This window comes from Mauremys reevesii, linkage group 8, assembly GCF_016161935.1.
Source record: "Mauremys reevesii isolate NIE-2019 linkage group 8, ASM1616193v1, whole genome shotgun sequence".
Lineage (NCBI taxonomy): Eukaryota > Metazoa > Chordata > Testudines > Geoemydidae > Mauremys > Mauremys reevesii.
In genome coordinates this window covers 8,297,609-8,318,847 of record NC_052630.1, presented here as the reverse complement: position 1 = coordinate 8,318,847, position 21,239 = coordinate 8,297,609, and the positions used below count along the sequence as shown (strand labels likewise).

At 42.5% G+C, this 21,239-nt stretch overlaps 1 long non-coding RNA gene across 1 annotated transcript; it reads left to right on the top strand.

The window, feature by feature from the left end:
• The first annotated feature begins 17,349 nt into the window (after nt 1-17,349).
• LOC120369850 lies at nt 17,350-20,200 on the top strand. The gene is made up of 3 exons (XR_005583465.1): nt 17,350-17,484; nt 17,965-18,088; nt 20,011-20,200. It is a non-coding gene; the product is annotated as an uncharacterized LOC120369850 (long non-coding RNA).
• Nucleotides 20,201-21,239: the final 1,039 nt, after the last annotated feature.

Here is a 21,239-nt window from a genome sequence, read left to right as displayed (position 1 = left end):
ATTTAGGCTAAATATTAGGAAACATTTAAGAGGAGTGGTTAGGTAACAGAATAAACTGCTAAGGGTGGTTTTATAGTCACTTTCACTGGTGATACACAAGGCTAGCCTTGACACACTTATCTGGGACTACTTAGGGATAATGAAAGTGCGCTTTCTCTGATACAAGGGTGGATTAGATTACTAAACAGGAGTCCCTTCCAACTCAAATACTCCTATGATTTTAGCTGGGTTATGAAGTAATAAAACTCTGTTAATTACAGATTTTAGACTGTTAGTCATTTATCCCCATAAATTATTTACACATTTCCAAGAATTCACATTCCGTAACCAGATTTGTCCTCATATGTGGCATAATTTCTGTATTTCCTGATTTAACAACAATTCAGCTAAATATCACTGCCAGATTTAAAGGGCATGAAACATCCTCAATCATCATGCTCCACTCCCCTTGGCTTTAGTGGGATCTCTGCCACTATAGACAATATACGTGAAGAAAGAAAGGACAGATGGGAAAAGAGGGTAGAAATAGTGGGGAAAATTAGGAAGAACTCAAAGAAAGCATCTTTTACCTCAAAATGCAAACATCATAGATTTATGTACCATATTATTTAGCCTGGGCTTGACTCATAGCCTGCCTCTATCCCCTATTCTTCAACTCATTCCTCCTACCAAAAGCCTAAGAGTGTTAATTCTTTCTAGTATATATTAATATTGTCAGAGCCCATATGTAGGCAGTCTGACCTTACAGTTAGAGCCTAAAGTAGCATTTAGATCAGCATAGCCAGAGTCAGAAGCCAACCCAAGAGTCAAATCAGACTCAGAGTCACACCAAGGGTCAAGCTGGAGTCAATAACCAGAGCTAGAGCAACACAGTAGGAACCTGATCTGGTCAATAGGGGGTCCAAACAACTAATGAATTTCTAAGCAAGGGGAACAGGAAGCTTTATGCCAAGAGGTGACCAATCAGAAGTCTGCTGCTAGTCAGCTGACCTAAGTCAAACCGGGTGTAACACTGTTTGCTGGCTATCAGCTGTAGTTTCCCTGCTTGGCCTTGCAGCATGGGAACGCAGCAGGAGAGGCTCTCACTTTGTGGGTTTGGCTTTGAGACCAGTGGCACTGACAAATATATACAAATGAATGTGGGTACTCAGCTCATCTGAGGAAAAACCAACCCTCAGGTGTCTCCCGCTTAAGCCTTCAAAAACAGATGCACCCAAAATCAAAGGTTATACTTTTGAGCTAGTTGGCCTACGGGTCTGATTCCAATTTCACTTACAGCAGGTGTAAATCAGAAGTCACTCCAGTGAGGTCAATGAAGTTATGCTGATGCAAAACCAGTGTAAGTAATATGCTCCCTGGGACTTGCTCCCTGCTGCTATAAGGGTAAGAAGGAAGGCCACATTCTGAATTCCTAACTCAAGCATGATTCCCATTGACTTCATTGCAAGTCATGCCTGAGGAAGCAGCTCGGACTGGCCTCAACATTTTCCCCTAGCACCATGTTGGAGTTCTGCAGAAAATTAGCAGCTAACTTAGAACTCTTAACAGTACAACTTTTCTCAGGTTCTGGAAGTACTGGGCCAACAAGTTCAAAGAAGGAAAAGCATGTTTGTGACAGGTGTTTCTCTTGGGCCAGTAATGCATGCGTTACATGGTACTTCCCTGGGACTTGTTTTAGGGGATAATATGTATATAATGATACATAATGCCACTTTATAGCTTTAATTTCAGAACCAATAATAATTTACAAGGAAAAGTTAGCCAGCATTCATCACCCCTTCATTAAACAGCTGTTTTTGAAAAACTAAAGGCTGTGTGCGTTATGAAAAAGTGCATAGTATTAAGTCTGTTTTCATAACCGATAGTTGTCTGGGAACAAGAATACAGTAACTAGACTTTTAATCAATGGCAGCTTTGTAACAGAAGTTTCATAATGAGAATTCCATGCACTCTGCTATAATGGTGGTGGGGGAACCAATTTGCTAACCTATACATTTGATTTTTAGTATTTTTTCAAACACTAAGATTTTTAAGCTCTCACTGAAAGCATTTACTCTTTGGATCTAATTTCTATGGAGCAGCATAAGGTAATACATTGTGCTTCTAATAGTAATAGCAGCTGAAAACAAGTTAGTGGGGAAGAGCAGAAAAAAGAATACAATGGGTGAAACTTTTGGGAAGATTGAGTGGAACTTGGTAGAATATCTTTTACTTTTCTCAGATCTCTATGTGGTCCTTCCCAGTTAGGTTTGAGGTGTGTTGACACAGCAACATGGATATTTGTAAATCTGCTCCTCATGCTATGTATGTTCTGGAGATAAATCAAGTCCCCAGGGCTGTCTGACGTATTCACGTAGCTTACTTGGCCATCCTCACGGCAGTGAGTTGACTGCCGCTGCTCCCCCATCAACTCCGCTTACTCCTCCTGCTGAGGTGGAGTACAGGCATCAATTTGGGGATCAATTTATTGCGTCTAGACGAGACGCGATAAATCGATCCCCGATACATCGAACACTATCCGCTGATCTGGCGGGTGGTATAGACATACCCTTGGATTCTCCAAAGGACAACTAGGCATCCATTTTGTAAGCCCTTCTTGTCCCCTTCTCGCTCTGAATTTGGCGCCTTTGTGTGTTTAGGTGGGAAAAGATGGTTACTGTCATTGGCCAATCTGCCTACCAACCCTATGTCTACGTAAGGGCGGTGCTCAGATTAGGTCGGGGCTGCCCGCCTGAGTGGCAGACTCTTGTTGCTGTCTGTTTGAGACAGAGCAAGTGGCTGAGGGTTAGTAGGGTAGGCCATTCACCCCACAAGGGTCATCTTAAGCAGGGAATATACTTACCTACACACACCTAATCCATCTCCTATAGTGATCACTTGCCCCATGCACGACAACGCAAGTAAAGGGAGGGAGAGGGATTTAATTACCTGAATACTTCCATCTTACCCGAGAAGATGTTCATCTGGAGGTCCTGTCTGTATCTGAGGAATCTGGCCGTCCTGTCGCGCTGCATCCATCCTGAAGAGCAGAAGACACCATCAAATCAAGCTGCCAGAGAGGGTACTGTCATTGTCATTTTGATCCTCATGTATACATCCCTATTGGTACAGACGGCCTTGTTTTATTATCCATCTCACCTTGTTACCTGGGGAGTCCTTGCCACCCCATTAATAAATCTTGTTGTACCTTTATCCTGAGTCATATCTGGGAACACAACCCCCCAGTGATAGAACGGAGAAGGAGGCAAAGCTGAGACTGAGATTCCTGGCCATTGTTAATTGTAGCTCCTGTTTCAGTCAGCAGAGCCACCAGCCCATCATACTTACTGGAGGGAAGATGCCAATCTGAGCGAAATGCACATGCGCGTGCGCGCACACACACACTCACTCTCACACTCTCTCCTAGACAGTTTAGTTTCACAGGCCTAGAGGATTTTATCAGCAGAGAAAGAATTGCTAGGACAAATTAATTGTTGGATATGTATAAAGATATCTGGCTTAATTCATACAAGGAAAGTAGCTGCACCCAAGCAGACATTCACACCAGGGACAGGTCACAGCATCACCTCTGACTTGTGCATGGAAGGGCATCTTTAAACTCCTTCCAAGGTTCCCTAGCAGCCTTGCTGGCAGAGGTCACCTGGGAAATGTGCCAAACCAGCACATCTGGGCTGCACTGGCTGGTTCACTCCAGGCTGCTAGGCAAAGTGAAGTGCAGCTTGTGTACCACTGCAGCCTACTTTTCTAGCACAGCCCGGCAGTGAATCTCACCTGTTATTTTGGTATCATTCCATTCTAGTTCCATGCCATTCTTTCACCAGTTTGCTTTATCCACATGAGTGTCTGAATGTTTTTAAACTGGACTTCGAAATTAACACATTTGAGGCTAGAAAACATAGTTCTGGTGTTGGCTGCTGCTTGTTTTGTTTATAGACAGCTCTCTGGCAAGAAATGTCCAATTTTATAAATCAAAGCTGAGGTTCTCCAGAACACACACACAGCATTCTTTGGAGCAAAACTCTGGACTCACAAAAGCTACATCTATGGGTTTTTCTTTTAATTATTGCTCATAAATTTCTAGTGACCTTCAATATCAAGTTGCAACTTGTTCCATATTATATATGCAAATATCATGGCTCCATTATCTCCCCTTCTACATTCAAGGCAGACATCCATGATGCCTAAGTGATATGTTCCAAATGTAAAGAAAATCAGACTCAGAACAGAGCAGTAGTCCTTGAAGCTGGTACATTCTACATTGTAACTACTGTGCCATGATTTTTGTAAAACAGAGACTGGAAATGAAATACCTCATCCACACATACCACCAAAAAGCCACAAGTGATCAGAGAACTCAACTCAGCCAGTACCTGAAAGCTGTCACAGGAATATTAGATACATGAAGATGTTACTGGACAGACTGCTTATACTGACTGGCACTAAGGGCAATTAAAAACCTACACTTGGCCCGTGCCAGCTGATTTGGGCTCACAGGGCTCAGGCTAAGAGGCTGTTTAATTGTGGTGTAGATGTCAGGCTTGAGCTGCCGTCTGAGTTTTGGGACCAGCCCACCTCCCAGGGTCCTAGAGTCTGGGCTCCAGACCAAGCCCAAATGTCTACACCGCATTTAAACAGCCCCTTAGCCTTAGCCCCCTGAACCCGAGTCAGCTGGCATAGGTCAGCCAGGGGTTTTTAATTGCAGGATAGACAGATCCTAAGTGTCCAATCAGCCAGTCTTTGAGGGGTGTTAGGAAGCAGTGTACCTTATGGGCAAGTTATTTCACTTCCCGGTTTCTTGCACTTTCCTCTGAAGCCTGCACTGGTATGGAAAGTCCTATGTTCCTATCAACTTTCAGCACAAGTGTCACAGCATGAAGGGGAAAACATACAGAAACACGAGGAGAGAGAGAATAAGAAAACGTATTGATTCGATGCGCAGGTGCCATGTGCCTTAACATTTTTACTGCTCTTACTGTACAGAAAGATAGGGATGAATATGTTCCGACGGCATGTGAGCATGTCTGGTATGTGCATGATAAGATCTAATTGTAGTATTCATCTAAATGCCAATTAATTGTGAAAATGAGAGAAATACCATCATCTTCTTCGGTGTTTCCCTGATTCTGCTGTCTTCTGAATTGGGCTGCTCCCTGGAGGCACAGTCTCCTGCCCCCCTTCAGCATTTAAACATCTGTAAATTAACCAAGCCCTCTAACACACATGAGTGTGTGCACATTCTGCACTTCCACTTACTCAGATCAAATCCTCATCTAAGACCTCAAAATATTCTGACTTCTAGGAAAACGACTTTCAAGAATATCTGTTTTGAATTACTGATAATGCCTTTAATACCCATATATACATTAACGGTGTATCCTCATCTGGATACTATGTGCAGTACTGGGGTCACCTGCATCTCAAATTTATGCAGACTTAAGAGGAGGTTCAGAGAAGAGTGACAGGAATGATCAAGGTCTGAAAAGATTCTCATATGAAGAGAGATTGAAAAGATTGGTATTGTTCTCCTTAGAAAAGAATTAAAGAAGAAGGGACATGTTAAATGTATATACAGTGGTCTAAAGAAGGTAGATCGCCGTTTCATAACATAAAAGCATGGGGACTTTCAATGAGATTACAGAAAGTGGAAAATTCAAAGCTGATGAAAGGAAACACTTTTTCACACACCATGTAATTAGACTGTGGAACTCATTGCTACAGGATGTCACTGAGGCGAAGAACTTAGCAAGATTCAAAGAGGAATTGGACATTTATACGGTTATCAAGAATATCCAGAATTATAACACATTTTTTGAAGGGATAATAAACCTTGTGCTTCAAGGCTAAAAGCAACTATGGTTTGTTTAACATCGTTTCACTTAAATTTGAATTTTTCAGGAACATAACTACTACGTTAAGTGAGGAGTTACTGTAATCCACCACTCCAAGAGGTGGTAGCTAACTCAAGGGAAGAATTCTTCTATCAGCCTAGCACCGTGGGTTAGGTCAACCTAACTATATTTCACAGTCCTGAGGAAAGTAGGTAGGTCGGTAGGTCGATCTAATTTAAGTGTAGAAGGATTCTCTTTCTCACTAAGGGACCCTTCGTCCAACTTGCCCTGGATAACAAAACAGACAGCTGGAAATTAGGGCCTGATCCAGAGCCCACTGAAGTCAATGGGTGTCTTTCCATTGAGTTTAATGTGATTTGGATCACGCCTTTACCAATCATAACAGGAGGTTACCTACAGCAGTGTAAGCCTATCTCAGGTGTTTTAATATGGTCGTTTCAGTGGAAGAAAAATCTGTCTGCTGGTACTAATTGTAACAATCCTCTAGAATACACATTTCAGTCAGAGTCCTTGTTCTCATGCTCCCACCTAAATCTAGTCTGAACCACTATCAGATTCTGCCTCTGTCAAATATTTACTTGGATTGTTCTTAAGGTTTGGCATTAGATATGCTCAACTATACCATCTGCTGCCATTTCTTTAAGTTTTGTTTCCCCTACAACAGCTTGTGATCTTGTTCTTTTATCAGCTCATTCAGCAGAGATGGGAAAATGAATCACTGATGTCATTTAATAGAACCATTAGTTTTCTCAGACTGGCAACCCCGGGTGTTGCCAAGCCCACTAACAGTAAGCAGATTTTGGCTTCTTTGTGTCTGTAATTGCTTATTCGGATCTATAAATTGCATGTTGCTTTTTTTGGTGCTTTTCAGGGGTCTGGCTTGTTTGTTTGTTTGTTTGTTTGTTGGGTTTTTTTTTTAATTTCCCGCCAGAGAGTGAGACTGGCGCTTGGTTGCGCAATCTATCTTCTCTGTGCATTATTACACTGCTAAAAAAAAACTTAAAAGGCTGCTTGCAGTTGATTTTTTCCTTTCGCTTTCAGGTTACATCTTCTGCATGTGCGTTTCCTGGGCTGCTGGCTGCCTGCCCCCAGCACATTTCCCAGACCTGAAGAAGAGCACTGTGTAAGCACCAAAGCATGTCTCTCTCATCAACAAAACTTAGTCCACTAAAACCAACTTACTTAAACTGACTGAACGCTGGAAATTCCGTGCTGGCCTGAAAAGATGCCTTTAACTCACCCCCTCAAGTCCAAGTACCGCAGGTCATGTGGGACCATCTTCTTTCCTGGAGACTTTTCTCAGACAATGGCACCAATTGAAGTAGTTTCACCTTTTACTCTGGTTCTTTGATTTGTAGATTCACACTAAACCATTAACATTACATTAACACAGTTTTAATGACAAGGGTTTCTTATGTTCTTTTTAATTGTGTCTGTAACTTGAATAAAACCAAACCACTAAAAGTGTGCAGTACCAGAGATTACAAAAAACAAAAAAAAGTTTAAAGTATAATATTTACCTTGCAGAACAGAACTATGTTGTCTGGTACATTTCTGTCTAAATGTGAAATATGGGCAGACATTTAAGGCAGATCAGATAAATCCATAGTTATGGACTGTTACAAAAGTGAGATTGGATTTGATGGTTTGCAATCAGTAACCTGTGCCATAGCGGTCAGTGCATAGCAGGGCCTGATCCTGAACACTCTCAGTTCCCTTTGACTTTAGCAGAACCTAAGGACTCGGTTCTTAGAGACGTTTATCAATTGATAATACAGGTGCTGCACATGTTCAGGTCTCCTGCTGCCACTAATGTAGTTAGCTGCAAGTCTAGTCTCAGCTACATACAGAGTAAGAAGGGCCCTGTCCAGATCAGGGCCGGCGCTTCCATTTAGGCGACCTAGGCAGTTGCCTAGGGCACCAGGATTTGCAGGGGGCGGCATTTTGCCAGGAGGGCGGCAGGCAGCTCCAGTGGACCTCCCGCAGGCATGCCTGCGGAGGGTCCGCTGGTCCCGCGGCTCCGGTGGAGCATCTGCAGGCACGCCTGCGGCAGGTCCACCAGAGCCCCGGGACTGGCGGTGAAATGGGTAGAGCCGGCCCTGCGCCTAGGGCGCCAAAAACCCTGGCGCCGCTCCTGGTCCAGATGAAGGTTAAAATCATGCTTGCCTCAATCATCTTTTAAGTCATTTGTTGGTAATTTGGTTTGCATGAGTAGTGACTCTTTTCGGGGACCCTGTGCTTAAGACTCCCCCTAGGTGATATATTGTATCAGGTATCCAACTCTGTTCACAAGGGAAAAAATCTCCATCCATGCTCATTAGGGAATAGGTACCCAACTCAGGCTCCAGTTATATCATTGGAACAGGGCTGGGTCACATCACATTTACACGGATGAAGGTGTGTATTGAACATAAGGATGGAAATGGCCAATATGAGCAACTTGAACTTATTTTCCTGTCCAAAATGTGATGAAATGTAAACTCTTCTAGCACGTAAAATCGAGTAAGATGAATGCATGCCATTTTCAATGTAAAGTGTTATAAATGCCACAGGTTCCTGGTAGATGTTGGGAAACATTCTAATTAGGAGCAAAGCTGCTTCTCCCTCGTGTATTTTCTGTTGGGTTGTTGTTATTTTTTGTGTTGCTCATTGTTAATAAAGGACGAAAAGGACAGCATCATAATCCATATGAGATCTGCTCCCAAAGCCATTGTCTTATCTGCAACACTGGTAACCAAATGAGAAGGTTATATGAATGCAGGAGGGGGATAAGCAACAGGAGCCCAGGAACAGTTAAGAAACAAAGATCTGCTTGTCCTGCCAATACTCCTACTAAGAAAAAATGAAGGGAGTGGAAAAGCAGACCAGGGATGATGTAGAGGCTGACCTCTCTCTTAACAGAATGTTTTGCAGAGTTTTCCACAAGGCGTCATTCGTTTTATAAGCTGAGTCAAAGTAGAGGAAATCTCAGCTAGGAGTATGACTTGGTGGGTTCTGAGAAAAGAAGAGGCTTCCATCTACTATGATGCCACGTTTTGTTTTTGTAAAAATGTTGAGTTGTGTATCAGTCATGTTGCTTACAGGTTGCCTCAGAGACGGGTACACAGACTAGGGAAACAGGAGGCGAAGCCTTATCTACACTACAGACTAAAACCTGTTGCTGGCAAAGGGTTAAAGCTTAGCTGGAACTGTGCTGAATGTGGCAGGTCTTTGTCTGCACTCAGAGCTGAACAGTGTTCAGTACTAGTTCGGTTGCAACCACTGTGAACCACATCAGCAATGGTTCTGTTCTGTAGCATAGACAAGCCTTTATCAAGGGTCATGGAGAAGCAACTTCACCTCTTCATGGCTCAGTTACCGCCTCTGTTAAAGAATGGGGATCATGAGGCTTACTCACCCTTGATCTTTGGTTGAAGAGTGCTAAATATTACTATTCAGCGGCGGTGGGGAGCCTAAGGAAGTTGGGTGCCCCAATTCCAGGGAAATTCCCTGAACTCTCTCAAGCTCCTTTGAAAATGCCAAAGTAACTTGTAAGGAAACTGGTCCTGGATTTGCCAGAGACCTAAAGGATTGGCGGGATTCTGGGTATGTGTGAATCACTTCACTGCTCATGAGCAATGCAGCCCATCCTGGTAAAACCTTTATAACAAAAGCACACCATGTATTGCATCATTAAAAATATGTGTTGCCCACTTATTTTTTTTTTGCCCCCTGTTGCTTGAGAGACCTGTCCCCTTCCAATTTTGTACTACCCTGTTGATGGCTGGCACAGAGTGGCAGGCACTCTGGGCTGATCTACACTGGGGCAGGAGGGGGTCGATCTAAGATATGCAACTTCAGCTATGCTATTCGCGTAGCTGAAGTCGAAGTATCTCAGTTCGACTTACCTGGCCGTCCTCATGGTGGCGAGTCGACTGCCGCAGCTCCCCTGTCGACGCTGTTTACTCCTCCTGCCAAGGTGGAGTATGGGCGTCGATTCGCGGATTGATTTATCACGTCTAGATGAGATGCGATAAATTGATCCCCGATAGATTGATTACTACCCGCCGATCCGGCGGGTAGTATAAATGTACCCTCTTGAGAGGTGTTGGGCCTGTGTCTTATTAGCTACCTCCTAGCTAAAACTTATCAGTGAGGGATCAGGTGGTTATAAATCAGCAACTCACTTAGGTGGACAGACAGCTACAGGAAGGAATGTGCAGGAGACCCAGGGACAGGGGTGGGAGCTACAGGAAGTGGGTTGATTCCTGTGGCCGACCCTGGAGAAGGGAGACTCCCAAGCAAATGTCATGTAGGAGGACTGGAAAAGAGCTGCCAGGAGTAGGCTCTGGTGGGTGGGGTATAGAGAGCACAACTTGTAGATAGCTCTCAGGCCAGTGTCCTGTAGGGTGAGACCGTGTAGGGAATAGCTAGCCCTGCAGAAAACCCAAGGTTAGGGGGAAGAAACAAGTGATGTGGAATTTGTGCAACCAGTTTTTATGTGGAAGAAATAAAGCTGAAGCCCTGAGAGAAAAAGGGACCTGACCCAAGCTCTGGGTGTGGGGTCAATCCTTCCTGAATCATAGAATATCATGCTTGGAAGGGACCTCAGGAGGTCATCTAGTCCAACCCCCTGCTCAAAGCAGGACCAATCCCCAGACAGATTTTTGCCCCAGATCCCTAAATGGCCCCCTTTAGGATTGAACTCACAACCAACCCTGGGTTTAGCAGGCCAATGCTCACTGGACTGGGCAATAGAGTTGCTACCCCTGAGGTACAAAACTCAGGACATCTGGGCTGATCCTGAGCCCATAAAACTGGACAGCTGGCAGCATGTACTGAGCACCTTACAGATTCCTTGGACAACTACCTCAAAGGGACAATTGTGAGAAAACCTGGACATGTGGTAACCCTACTGGTCTGGGGAGAGAGGCCTGCAGCTTACAATGCCCCTCAAAATGGCTACAGGTCATTCCTTTTCCATCTAGCTGCCAAGCAGTTATACCCCCAGTCCTTCTCCTTCCCCCGCCCCCATAATCGCACCATTGGGTTACTACAGTCTGTTCTCAGTTAGGGCCCAGAAATGAAGTCCATTCCCTAAGGAGCCCAAGTACAAAAAATAATGTTTAATTTATTCAAAGCTACTAACCAGGATGCCACAATTGACTGATAAAGCATCATGCTTCAGACTGGAGCCTGAACAGCACAGGTTAAAGTTTTCCACGGAGGCTACATTTTTGTAGGGAGTTTAAAGACATACAATTTACCAGATCAAGAACATTGTAGGGAACATTGACCTAGTTCCAACTCTTCAGTGAATAAATTAACACCCCATCTCCCTCTCCTGGATGAATGTGTTAGCATGAACTGTAAAATGTAGTCAAAAGGAGCCAGCCTGTTGTTAGTTGTTGTTAATATGTACAGCCCAACAGCTTATGTGTGTCTCTTACATTTGGAAAGAGCTACAGTGAAAATCCTACGAGAAGATATTTTATTTTGAGAGCGTTTGACTTTTCTGCCCATTCACTGTTTCAATGGAGGGAGGGCTAAGAAGCTCTTTTGCACTCCTCACTTTGAGAGTTCAGATCCATTTGCTTTGACTTCTTGTAGCTGAGCCAAAGGACTTAAAAAAAAAAGGCTGAACATTTCCACAAATGAATTCCAGACTTCTGGACTGTAAATCCACCTGCATTTTCTCAAGGGTTGTCAACAACTGAGCACATCTGCATGGAGGGCAAAAAAATCCGAACACAGTCGTGTTTGTGTTTCTACACCCCATACTCGGGGGATTTATATAACAATATGTTAGAGCAATTAAGGAGCATCTCAAGTGAACTAGATTCATGGCAAAGTTTTACAGCTACCTTACAACATCTGACACTGCTACTATGGTTCCACTGTGCACATAGACCCTTCCATGTGACATATCTCTATTGATTTTACAAATTTCAAATAAATTAAAAAGCTAGTGGATGACAAAGCATACTTAGTACGGTTTGTATCATCTAGTCCAATGGGATATAAACTAGACAGCATCCTGTAATGATGTTAATAGGTCAGATTCCTCATAGGGCTTGTCTAGGCAGCAAGTTCCGGTATGGAAAGCCAGGGTGTGAACCTAGAGTGCACCAAATTGCTGCAGGGTAACTGTAGCACAGCACAAGTCCTGGAGTGTGGCTTGATGTACTACTGGAACTTGCTGCATAGACAAGATATTAGTTATACCTGTGCACCAGTACAGGTGTCGAGGGGGTTGCACAGGTGAAACTGAGACATTGGCCTAGTGACTTTATATTTTGATGGTACCCAAAGGACCCAGAAGCACTCCAGAAATATTTCAAATTATAAATAGAGTTATAAGTGGCAACCAATTAACAGCACACAAACCCCCTCCCATTATTGAACGGTTTAGAGGCCACATGTACACAAGTATTCCCGAAGGTGTCAGTAGGATTATTTGTGTGAATAAGGCAAACAGGGTATGGCCCCAGGACAAGACATGAAGAATGCTATGTTCACTTGAATCTTATTTGACCAGAGAACCTGGATTAAAACCCTTATTCTTTTGAAAAATGCTACGGGCTCTTTAATAACTGCAAGAGGATCAGGACCTCTGTTTTATGTCTCCTCTGAAAGGCACCGGCTCCTGCAGGATAGTGTTCCTGACAGCCTACTGGGTCATTAGTTCAAATTCTTCCCTCGGAGACAGTATGCCATCCTTATGATGTGATAGTGCAGACCTGCGCTTGTAACAGCCTTCAGTGTCCCTCCACTCCAGTATTCTATACCTAGCTACTAGTGATCAAATTTTTCAGCCTGACAATCTTAGTCAGAATGGGGCAAGGTGTTTACTGTTTTTGCCTCTGCTATTGTTCCTGTAAAATGACTTCTGAATAAAACTTCTGTGTATATAGGAAGCTTTACTGGCAAGGAAAAGAGCTAGACCAAGAGCTTCTCCTTAAACGGAAAAACATTTAGGGGGAAAAGGTGCAAAGTGTCTACATTTCCTGGGTTCCAGTTCCCCACTAACTTCCCTGGAAGTGATAGATTTAAGGGCTTACAAATGTTTTCTTTAAACAGCATATGGGAAATACTCAGGCTTTTACAGAAACATGGCTTTGTACTCACCAGCATCTCTCTTTTGAATGAAGTGGAGCAGCCTTAAAGTCAGACTTGCTCTCATTGATAGCTGTTCCCGAACGATCTTTCTTGCCCACGCAAAGACAAAGTCACATGTATATAGTTCTCATTTAGCTGTAGGAAAATGCTTGTTGTTCAAGTGAGTCCACCTACCATGCAATCCAGATTTAACCTATCCTTATTTACCACTCCAGTCTTTGGGTCATTTGCAAACTTCATCAGCAGGTATTTTATATTTTCTTCCAGATTATTGATAAAAATGGGCAGGAAACTGGTCCCTGTGGCATAGGTAAGCAATTGTACTAACAGTGTTTTAGAGCTTTCCACTGGTGGTACATTTTGGGTAGAGGGTCTGTTGGGAATGGAATCCTATTCATATGTAGTCTAATGTGCTCTTCCAATGGTCAGTACTAATGTATCTCTACTCCATATGGAGTAAAGAACAAAGTACAATTACTACATTTCTCAGCTTGACACAGCTCTGATCCCAAGAGTATAAACCATCATCTTCCCATTTGCTATTTGAATTGGTTTTAGAGAATTTGGCACAAATTAAGTATATGATGCTATACATGCATGGCATGATCCAGGTTTCCATCTGTCTGTAATACATGCATCATATGCATCACACTCGTACGGAAATCTACAGTTAAGGCTTTTGGAATGGGTCAAGCTGAATTTAGCTGGAGCGAAGAATTCATGTGGATTTTTAGTTCCTGAGCCTATTTTAGAATTCAAGACTATATTGAGGACCATACTGGCAAACTACTTCTATAAAATATTGAAAATATGACTTTTGAATTCATGTCCAATAATGCACCTTATCCTCAGTGAGTAAGGTGACTTCACTTTCTAGGTCTTATGCACTAGCACAATGCTGTGATGTTTGGTTACTTACAAACAAACAGTTTTCACAATTTTTTTTAATTTCGTGAAAACATGTTATTAATGCACATGTTAATAATAATGCATGTCAATAATTTTTGCAAAGCTCTTCCCCTAAATTTTGGGACTAAACTAGAGCACCCGTCTTTCTCTGTCACAAAGTTTGATAAACTACAATGGCTATTCATTTGGTCTATTATTATTATTACTATTAGGTATCTTTTTATATTTTCTACAAATCTAAATAAATTAAAACACTTTCTAGGTACTTATATGGCCTTCATCACCATAGCATCTGAGCACTTCACAGCAATGAATTAGTTTTATTCTCACAACACCCCAGTGACATACAGAAGCATTATTCCCATTTTACAGATAGGGAAACCAAGGCACGAGGTAGCTTAAGTGGCTTGCCCAAGGCCACCCAGGAAGTCTGTGGCTGAGCTGAGAAATGAACTTGGATCTCTCAAGTCCCCATCTAATGCCCTACTTACTACATCATTCTTTCTCAAGAAGTTCTAATGTTTAACACTTGAAAAATACAAATTAACTTAAGCGACCAAAAACTAATGTGTCCCAAGCCACAAACCAGAAAAGGGAGAAAAACCTCAACATACACACTCCAGGAAAGCCCACATAAAATCCCCTAGTCTTCAGCTTCTCCTTCCTCTCACACACTCAGCCACTCTTTCCTCTATAGAAGCTTGGGAAGAGAGAGAGAAGCTTTGTCAAACACTTTGTACACAAAATCTATTCTAAACACATACGTTTAATACCAAAAGCCAGCCCCGTATTTCAAGTGAAGAGGAGTTTTGAGAACACCTCACTAATAACTGGATTATTATAGGCTACCTGAATGTATGTTTTTCAGACAGGTTGGGAAAACTAGAGCAGTCCCAAGAGACAAATGTGATACAGAAGGAAGAGTGCTGCTCCTTCAAATGAGTAACACTTTTATAACCTTCCATGAAACATTAAAAACATTATTCAGGTTATTTTACAAACTGAAAAAAATCTAGGAAAATAAAAGTAAGTTATTCCTTCTCCTCTTCTCAGTGATATGAAATGAAACTATAGTTTTACGCTGAACCTTTGTGTTGTTCATCCTTGACTTGAACATTAAAGCTGTGAAACAAAATAAGATTTCACCACTGCCTTTTACCTTCTGTAGTCAACACACCTGTGCAAAGCGAACAGTTACCCAGTCACAGAGATAAGTGACCACACCACTTGCAAGGCTGTGGAGAATATGGCTCTTTGAATACAATTAAGCTTTGCCCAAATAGGAACAGAACATTAGCCAAATAAACTGGAATCTACATGGTCTCTAGAGACCAAGAGCAACTGAGGTAATTTATAGTCTGAGCTTACTCTTAGGGTAACCTTTTAAAAATAGGGCATAAGTGACTTAAGAGCCTAAGTTCCATTTTTAAAAATGACTTAGGCCTGACCTACACTAGAAAATTAAGTCAGTTTAACTGTGTCACTCAGGGGTGTAAAAATTCCTCTACCCCTGAGTGGCGTAGTTAAGCCTATCTACCCCTCAGTGTAGACAGCACTAGGTTACCAGAAGAATTCTTCTGTCGACCTAGCTACTGCCTCTCAGAGAGATGGATAACCTGCACTGATGGGAGAACCCTCCAGTCGGCATAGGTAGTCTACCCTGAAGTGCTGCAGCAGTGCCACAGTAGCATTTTGAGTGTAGACAACCCCTTAGACTCCTAGGATGAGACTTTAGGCCCCTAGGAGTTTAAGACACACTGTCAAACGTGATGTAGGCACTAAAGTCAAGTAGGCCCTTTTGGAACTATGACTCTATGTGAAATATGGCTTAATCTGAATAGTTTATTTGGAAATGGAAGAGGTAGACCACATCACACTCAATTATATTGGACATCTTGTGGTTCTCCATTATGCTCAGTAGTCCATAACCACTCCAGGTTATCCCTTTTTACCCCCACTTGGAGGAAAAAAACACCCCTCCCCGCAAAGCCTCTGGCTTAAAGTGGATGAGAATGGATTTGAAGTCCCCTTTCCCCTCTCCTACACAGAGCTGATGAACTCTTTATATCAGCTATGAAATTGCTGGGTTCTTTTTAATGGTAGGATAATTAGCTGCAAATAAACTATCCATCAGCTTTAGCTCTTTGTCCCCCATTGTTTGTGAATCATTCACAAAGCTATCTTGATTGCTATGAACATATTCATTATTTCAGCCTATGGATTTGTAAACAGTCCATTTCCACTATGTGCTATTCAGCATTCATGGTACGTAATGTCACTGCTGCAGTGCTGCTGCCTGAATATTACTGCCTGTTGACCAACTATTAGGACAAGAGAACAATAAACAATGAACATATGATGCACTTTTCTGGTCTGAGTTTTCCCAATGAATAATAATTATCTGTGCTACTTTGGGCATTCACAAACAAATGCCAACATCTAGCTACTTGACGAGAGAATTGTATGATCCCAATTAATAAGAGCTGAGTGAATGAACCATGTTTATTTGAGATTCACTTTTTGCATATCCTCAAATAAATTTGTTAGTCTCTAAGGTGCCACAAGTACTCCTGTTCTTTTTGCGGATACAGACTAACACAGCTGCTACTCTGAAAACTGACTTTTTGCATTATTCATCCAATACTAATCATATATCTGTAAGTGTGTGTCACTTATTAGGCTTTTCTGGTCTAGATAAAATTTATTTTGATTAAGGAAAAGAAACAACTTGGTCAATTTTATCCAGCAGCTGTTCACTCTTGAAAGGGAAATAAATCCTCAGAACTTTTGCCAAATCATTTTGCAATGATGTATACTCATTTACTGTAAAATCCCTTTCTAGTTTTCCCACAAAATGGTACATCAGAAGTAACATACACTATACAGGGAGCCTAAACAGGTAAAGTGCATTCAGGGAGAGATTTAAATTGTCAACCCCATAGATTTTAGTCATCCAAGTATAAAACTTTCCAAGAGAATGTCACAGCATGTGCATTACGTTCATCAGTGCCCCCAGTGGTTAGCAGCAGGATGACTGCTGTGCTTCTAGGGAATATAAGAAAAGTTGTTCACGATAGGGATCAATAAATATCCATGGACGTGCAAAGATGAACCTGATTTTATAATATTAAAAACCCTCAAAACTCTGTTCTGAAACACAATCCCACAAATGTTTCTAGCTTCTCTTGAAGCTTCTTCTCTGCAAACTATTCTGAACAAGCTTTGAATGGCCTGTCCAGTGCACCCTAAAACAGTGACATTAAAGCAATCAAATCAAGCTAATTTATCAAGGGGCATGCCTTAATTAATATATCAAGCCTGCTCGCTGCTTAGGAATTCCTAAGGCAGAGCCATCTCACAGGGCTGTTGTGTGGATAAATACACTAAAGATAACGAGGTGCTCAGATACTCTGGTGATGGAAGCCATATAAGAACATAGATTCTTAGAACTTAGATTCATATAAGAACTCCAGATTCTGACATACTATGTAAGCTTGGGTAAATCAGAGGCCATCATCATAAAATGAGCTCTGGGCCCAATTAATGGAAGCCTGCCCACATGGCACTTATTGTAGGATTGCGGCCTTAGCCTCTGTTTGCAATCAGTGTATCCAGCTATAAAGTGGAGGTAACACTCATCTCACTCATAAGGGTGTTGTAAACATTCATTTTTGTTTATAAAGTTCTTTGAGGGCCTTGAATGAAAGTTGTCACTTTGCATGGTCAGTCTAGGGGTATCTCCTTAAACATTCTTTTTACAGAAAGGACTGAAAGCAAGAAGTAAAACAGTCTAATTATTTTCTAGCTACTCACTCCCCAGGCACACAGACATCTGACTCAGAGATTGCCTGTGAGATGGGATCACCATAAGTCTCAGTAACAGATAGAACTGAGCTAACACAGATGGAAGTAGCAGTGAGGAGGGAAGTACTATTTGGAAATGATAGCTGTGAAACCCTGTACCAGAGACATTACAACTTGTCTGTCTTGCATAATATTGGAGGTTTCTATGCAAAAGTCAGCTCAGCAATAACCAGAAAGAGACAAAATGCCTACAGAAATATGAAAGACCAGCCTATGACTATTAACCAATCGGTTTCCTTTGCAGATTCAGCAAATCTGGACCGATGAGTATGTTTCACAAGGCTGGAGAGAATCCATCCAGCTACAGGAAGAAGGCAATAAAACTAAGAACCACAAAAGCATACAATCTCTCTCCTCAGTATTTCCTGGTAAATACTTGCAGTAGTGCTGTTAAATTGTTTCTGGATTCTGAATGCCGGAAGAGTGCATCGGAATCAAGCTGGCTGCCCCAAGAGAATGGGGTGCACAGATTACATTTTCCTGACTGTTAGGGAGCATTGACTTGGTGTTATGCTTTCTGGATCTAGGGTTCGGCATAGGGATGCATGGCTTATCCTTTGAGTACTTCTATCATCAGGTACTTGAACCTTGCATGAAGGTGGAGTGTAATTCTTGCTGCATCATGCTGGCAGGTGGATTCAGTTAGCTCAAACCAGAATATAAAATAGGCTCAATCCCCTCTCAGGGCAGGGAAGGACCTGCAGTGACACCCAGTTTAGGAAGAAACTTAAGGCTAAAGTTTATGTTTTGTTATTGGTGTTACCGAGCTGCACAGCAGAATGGAGTAGGCGTGTGTATGTTCTGTATGGAGTGGAGTGAGAACTCCACCTACCGGCACTGTCCTTATGACTCTAGAGCAGGGACAGACATTCTGGCCTGAGCTTACCAAAGTGACTAGTAATTTTTGGGTGTCTCCCTTTTTAGGTGCTCAACTTGAATTGCCTTAATGTTGCCTGAGTCTCAGAAGCGCTGGACACTCACCCTCTGAAAGTCAGGCCCCTTTAACATGTCTAAAGTAGGACATCAAAGATCGCTAGATGTCACCACTGATTTTGCAGCAGGTCTTTATGGTATTATCTTGAGCATCCCATTTGTTACATGGAGTAGGATAGGATATCGCCCAGACTTAAAGGCTTGTTACATAAATGTAGGCACCAGATGTACAGCTAGTAATGAATTGTGGAGGAAGCTGTGGTGTCTTCATCACTGCCTCATTCAGCAGAGTTCGATTTTATGGAGGAACAGTCAGACTGTACCTGTGCATACTGATTGGCTGAGAGCCTCCCCTTGCAGCATAAACGATGTCAGCACAGTTATTTAAACTGACAACTGATTTGACAGCAGTTATGATTCCCATAAAAATGGCTTCTTCCTGGATCTTCAGCCTTTCCTTTAAGTTTTCCTTAACGTTTTCATAGCAGAACATGCTGGTGATAGCAGGCTGTAATAGTGGAGCTCTGCTTTCCATATAAATCCAGACTCAAACACACACTGAACCATAATTGCTGTGGTTGGGAGTCACTTTCTCCCCTTCCATCTAGTTTTTCCTCTTTTCAGGGCATCCTCCCTAAGAAACTATTCCTAACACTCTCAGCAACAATATAGTTGCAATGTGTGACGCAGCCAGTGGGGTAGGATTCTTATCAGGACGTCAGGCATGATCCAAAACCTTAGTCCCTGAGCGAAGTTACTTCACTGGCCATGTTAACAGATATCCTCCTAAGTGTTTTTTCTTGTAACCAGAGACTGTGCAGTGTTTGTTTTCATCCTCTTCTTTCTTAAGTAGCAGCAGAAATGTTTTGAATAAAGCAGAGGAGACTTCTAATCCTTTTGATTATATTCAAGAAAGACAGACTTAAATTTACCCTTAAAATGACATATTGAAGTCAGACCTGACCTGACCAGACCTGCCAACAAGCCCTCCGTCCCACCCCAACCCCAGGACTCTGCTAGAAAATGGCTTTAATTATAAGCAAGAACAGCAGACGTTCTTAGCTCTTTGATGCAGTATTTTTCATTACTTAGAAAGGGACAGCACTAGAAAAACGTTATCTGTTAAGAAATTAGTTGATTAAAACTGATTGGGGAATAAGAGCACTTTCAGGTTGGTACCAATGTCTATGCAGCTATGTTCAGGGAAACATCAGAGGGCAGGGAGTGAGTTAGCTAACATCTACTGCAGCGGCGGGATGTAATGAGGATTACCTCGTTGACAATGGATTTCAAATGGCAGTTTGGTTATTTAGGGTATATTTACACTTTACCTTTAATTTTTTTCTTTTTGTCTGAGCTATACCACTGGGCCAACCCATCAAGGAATGCTTCGAGATGCCAACTCATCACTCCACTGCTGCCATCAACCGCTTTTAGAAAGATGAAGAAATTTAGGAATGTCTGCTTCAGAAGTGGCTTTCTTTAGTCATCTCTACACACTTCTGGAGCATGAGGTTCAATCATTTCACACAGTGTACTACTATGCTAAGGAGAAATACAGAATGTAAATGTTGTCCATATATTCTAATATGGATAAAAGGTGATGACCCTATGACTGAAGAAATAAATGCCACTTCTAAGCTGAATCACACAGCGACAGAATTCATCGTGGTGAATTGCTGCCCCAGTAGAATGTCATGTCACAGCATTTTGCTGCTGAATTCACTTTTCATTCTGTACAACCAGCTTTTTTCTTGGCAAACCCAGAGTTATTTACTGCTTAAGTCCCGTTCACAACATGGGCCCAGTTGCCTCCGCAGCATCACATAAATAAAGCTGCTTCTCCACAGACAATACCTGCTTCCTACATGGGAGAGTCGGAGGGGTCACTTTCCCTGCCACCCATACCCCAGCAGAGATCTCTCTGCAAGATCTGAGACTTGTGGATGGGAGGGGGAGTGGCAGGGGAGACTTACATCCTCTCCCACCCAGCCGGGGGTGGGCTGGGGGGAAGCCAAAGTGAATGGAGCCTTGAAGTCGTATTAACTCTTTCATGCCCCTTCTGCACTTGGGGAAACACCTTAACGGAAGATCCCAGGGATACCAAGGGCTAGGAAAGATGTCAGGAGAGCTCTGGTGTCAGGGAGCCACAAGGCAGGCTAAGGGCCACAGAATCAGGGCAAAGGGACCTGCTTCCTGTACAACCCCTGGAATCATCACTTTGTTCTCAGGCCCTTCCCCCTCACCCATGGAATGATCCTAGGAAAGTTCCATGTTCTGGAAGGCAGCAGCATCAGATGCTTAAAAGAACCAGAAGTGAAGGACTGCAGGGCGGGCTGCACTTTAACAGGCTCTTCCATCACACCTGACATTGCAACCACAAGAGGCTAAATACCTGTTGCTGCGATGCAAGACCCTAGAGGCCATGAACTACATATCGCACAGCAGCTTCTGTCTTACATAATGTAATGAACTCTCCGAGCAGCAGAAAGTGGGCTTGGAAGTAACAATATTAATATTGCTGCGTGACTGAACTGGGCAAAGATGGTGCATGTACTTTTCTCTCTACATGCAGAATGGCCAAGG